At 49.2% G+C, this 5000-nt stretch overlaps 1 protein-coding gene across 1 annotated transcript in view; it reads right to left on the minus strand.

Annotated features, from left to right (window-relative positions):
• The window catches only part of LOC125957070 (homeobox protein caupolican-like), a 61077-nt gene that overhangs the window by 23832 nt on the left and 32245 nt on the right, over positions 1-5000 (minus strand). The window lies entirely within an intron of this gene.

Raw genomic sequence — 5000 nt, forward strand, 5'->3', positions numbered from 1 at the left:
GCGAGAAAGCTTTCATTAACGCCATTAAGGTGCCCTGCCACGAACGCAAGCCACTGAACGTAAGAAACTGTCAAAATCAAGTTGAAATAAATAGCATCATCTAGGTGGCCGTGCATCGTAAATAAAGTTTCGCAACTTTCGTTTCTTTACCTTTAAACTTTAAAAATTTAATTAGAAATTGTTCGCCGTATGTTTTTGATGATCTTGATGACAGAGTTGTGCTGTTCTGGTTCTATCGTTGTGTAAGTAGAAACACTTCCCACAAAAACGGATGCCCGATTTGCGAATGTCAACTCTTAATGCAATGTGCACATGAAATTAGATAAGTCAAACAAGCTCGGCTTACGCATGTTAAACAAACAACCCACACTCCACACACACACACACACACGCATACCCAATCAAATCGGATATTGGCCTGTAGGCTTATGGCATCGCTTTTTTTGTTTTCCTCTTTTTGTTGTTGTACGGGGGGGTTTGACAAATTTTATCCAATCAACCTTCCGAAAATAAGCGCCACGAAAGGTGCGACACATGCGAGGGAAAGTTATTTCACCGACCCCGGTCCACCAGTAACAACAACAACAACGGGAACAACAAAATGAAACAAAACTGCGGGAAAAACGGTGGCCAAATTTTCAGAGTGAGTGATACCGAGCCATCACGAAAAGCCAATCCGGCACATGTGCAGGAATCGTGGAGTTCGACTCCGCGCAACGATTTCCACCAAAAAGGGCCACAACACGGGTTGTCGGAGACAACACGCTACCAACACAACACTAACCACACCACGCCACCGGTCCAATCCGGCAACATGGGCAGAGGGCATGGGAGTGGAGTGTAGTGGAGTGAAGTGGAGAATTTCGGAGGTTGTCGCCGTGCACCTGGGACCCCAGACCGATCGAAATAGAGCCCCCCCTCCCGGATTTGTGGCACGCAACGACGGGCACAACGACGAACGAGCGAAACGAACGATTGAGCAATGCGCAGATTTATGATTGTTGCATTTATGGTAGTACCAATTTAATGCGCAGGACACGATGCGCTACACCACGTAGTGTCGTTAAATTGATTGCAGGTAATTCGGAAAGAATGCCACAAATGAAGCTCCGAACACGGGGGGAACAGCGATGGGGACCTTAGCGAGGAAGCAAGCAGCTGATGGCAGAAGAAGCGAGATGTAATATAAATGTTTTTTTGGTTTTTTGGTTTTTATCAGCCCCGGGAATGAGAAGAAGATTGGTTTATGGTTGGTCCGCCGATGACGAATCCGCATTAGCATACCATCCCGAATCCCCCGGTCCGTATTTAATCGATTTACCCAAAAGGAATATTTTCTATTCTCGGCTTTTTTTCTCATACGCGCCATTTCGAATTCGAGGAATCGCAGCCTACTATGACATCATCCATCATAACAACGGTGTGAAAAGGACGGATTGTCACACAACCGGACTTTAAATAAACCTTTACCACACCACACACACACCGTGTCCGAAATCGCAATCCGAACACGCGTTATTATACGGAATCCATTCGGCCATTAATCAGTCCACCACTCCCCCTCCCGGGGGCCTCTTGCGAAGAGCATCATAATAATCAACAACAACAACCAGCAATCTATGTGGTGTAAACAAGTTGGTGGACCCCCCCCCTCCCCCCAACCGGCAGCTAGGTGCTTCCATAAATTTCATTCCAAAACCGAGCTACACACACACACACACACACACACAACTGCTGGGCGCACGCACGCACAGGTGCCTCATTTCGATCTGTAGATCTTTCAGGAACTGCATTCCCTATGCTCATTGTATGCATGAGAGAATGGTGGCGGCCACAACACGCCAAACGGGAAGGGAAAGGAAGGGGAAGGACCCGATGTGGCCCTCCACGAGCAAATACCGCCGGTGGGCAACATAATGGCTTCATATGTTATTCAAAATGATTCTCTCACTCGGGAATCGGTTTTAGCCTCGTAGTCGTCGTCGTCGTCGTCATGGTCGTCGTCGTTGGCGCTTTTATGGTTCGTTGTTTGCGCCGCAGTCCAACGGGAGAGGGTGCACTCGGGAGAGGGAGAGAGGAGTGCGGGAGTTGCGGGCACTTTGTGCCGCTCCGAGTCTATGGAGATGATGATGCTGATGATGATGATAGTGGCCGAGGTGTGTAATTAAAAATTAAATGTACATAGCCTTCGCCCGGCTGTCTGCACCTACACACCGACCGCGATGCGTGCCTGCGATGCATGCGTTGCTGTCTCCGCTCTCGATCTCCCGAGCACCGTGTGTGTGTGTGTGCGTTTCGGGATCGGTATGAGCGCTCCCGATTGCAAATTTGTAAGTAGCAGCAAGCACACTCGATGGACCTCGTCGACAGCGAGGGTCGGAGGAAGGGTATTGTGATGCATAATTTGCCTGATTATGGATGTCGAGAGTGAGACTTCATTCTTCATTCCGCAACAACGAGAACAACAGCCCACATGCCACATGCCACATCCCGGAATCGGATTGAACGTGTAAAACTCATCCTGAACCACGTTCCCTCGGAGGAACAGCAGAAATTATCACTGTCTAGTGACTTCCGCCACTTGTAGGTGGTCCAACAACCAACGAACCAAAGGCACGGATCATCATCGGTACTTGACTGAGACGAGCGACGTGTGGAAAGCATTTATATGGAAATAACCATGTCATGGGATGTATCGCGATTGTGCGTTTCACGCATTGCGTTTTATCACAATCCTCGATTATACGGTAGCACCAGAAAGAGAGAGAGAGATGGTGCTGGAATATATTTTAGCCGTCGACGTAGCTGATTAACCTACATGTAGGTCAGCCACAAATGGTTGTTTAAAGGTTTGATGAGTTTTCCTTGTTTTGAGTGCTCACTTTAGCTCATGTGAAGATCACGAACATTTAAACGAAACAAATTATTCTTATTTGAAGTGCCCTGGGGTGGGGCTAAAGCCAGTACAGCTGCGTGCCACGATATCATAATGACGCGCGGTAGGTAGCGATAGCATGATCACTAAGCATTACGATTTACTACTATGGGTTAACAAAATCGCCGCCGAATCTGACGATGATCCGTCGATGGTCGGTCAAAACCGCAATATAAGCTTATTAATTGCATAATTAATCCTTTGTTACACGGAAGTCAAGTGCGAGCATCTTGCGATGCGGATATGCACCCCTACGATGCGGCTTACGATCGTGTCAAGAAGGCATTGCATTCCCAAGCGTTTGATCGATACATAACATTACGGAGACTACAGAACATATGTTGAACAACATTCCGTTATCGATGATCGGTCGCAACCCTCGTCTGCATCTTCACCTTTTTCTTCCTGGGGCCAGCAGCAGCAGCAGCAAAAACGGAAAATTGTCACGAAATTTAGACAGGTGCCAGCACGAAGCTATGAAGCACACCACAGCAGGCGGCGACGGCGACGTTCCACGGCAAATGCCACGGCACCTGAGGACGCTGTGGCGCGCGAGGTGGTCACCGGTATTTCGAGCAATTGCAGCAACCACGCACCTCCGCTCCCGTGTCCCCGGGTCCCCCCTGTCCAAACCGATTATCAGGCTCTCGGGAGGCCACATTTTTCTCCCTTGTCGTATCATCTGCAATTTTCGCTCTCCGTTCTTATCAGCTGGTTCATTGCAGCCGACCTCCATCTGGGCTTCAGGAAAGTTGAAGGCTTTTCGTTGCTCTCCCTCTCTCTCTCGCTCGCTCTTTGCGATCGTCAGCAACGTGTGCAGCAGCGGTTGCACGTTGCATGTTGACTTTTGTTCGGCTGTAATTAGTCTCACCTAACAGCACTTAACGGTCATGCAAATATATGGAGTCCTGCGGAGCGGAGAAATCGATCGAAATATCTACACGGGGCCAGATCGACCTCGACTTGTGCACACGTGTGTGTGCCCGTGTGTGTGTGCGCGCAGACGGCGTTTTACGCAAGAGGGTTGCGACGGCTGCTCACTCAGTATTTCAACGCAACGCCCAAAGCAGGCGGTTGGTTGTAGCGAAGGCAACCGTGCAAGTTGCAACCGTGCAACAGCAGCAGCGTAGACATGAAAAGCCCCTGGTGTGGACTTTCACAACGAACGTAGCGAGCGATCCAAGCACTCGCTGGTTTGATCGACAAAATATGGACGGACGTCGTTGTTTGTAGCACCCGCTTTTTTCCGTAAATAAAATTCTTGAACTCAACTCCCACCGACAATCCTTCCGGCTAGGGTTCCGCTTCAAAGGGCGTTACCGAGCCTGATTATTGGCCACCCAAAAAGGCGTCAATAGTCAAAATATTGCATTTAGTCACGCAACTTTTAACGGTTAGATAAGAAGCTCTTAAGCAAATCGGTACAACTGGTCGTGTACGCAAAGGTACACCAGGGGTCTTCTCGCCGCACACACACAGGAACACATCATAAAAACGTACATCCAGACCTCCTCCTACCACCCTTTATTCCATCCAGAACGAATAACGTGGCCATGTGAAACATGAGTTATTGTATTGTAGGAATGGCAGGCAAACGACCAACCATCCAACCAACCGACGGTCCATGCTGCCGATGGCCAGCACCGACCACACCAACCGCGTTGGTGTACGGGAGGAAAGCATACAACGCAGCAGCAATAGGAAGGAGAAGGAAAAAATGAGATCCTCGTGACCATCATATAGTCCTCGTATCGAAATCGGAGGGTCCTGGCGTCCTCCAAAAAAGGCGTACGACCGAATGAACAATAATAATAATAAAACAGACGAGAGCAAGCACCGGGACCGGGACCGTGTGTGTGAGGAGCTCAGGAAGGAAGTAACTACTTTTCCAGAAGTGTTGCCGTGGTTGGTTCTGTGGTGGTGGTGGTGGTGGCCAAATTGAATCAAATCCAAACCGCGAACCGCACCCCAAAACACGGCGACGGCGACGACGGACGGCGAGCGAACGGAGCGAATGAATAAAGATATATCGTTGCCGAGTTCGCCGCTACTTCCGGAAATTCCC

The sequence above is a fragment of the Anopheles darlingi genome, chromosome 3 (genome assembly GCF_943734745.1).
Source record: "Anopheles darlingi chromosome 3, idAnoDarlMG_H_01, whole genome shotgun sequence".
NCBI lineage: Eukaryota > Metazoa > Arthropoda > Insecta > Diptera > Culicidae > Anopheles > Anopheles darlingi.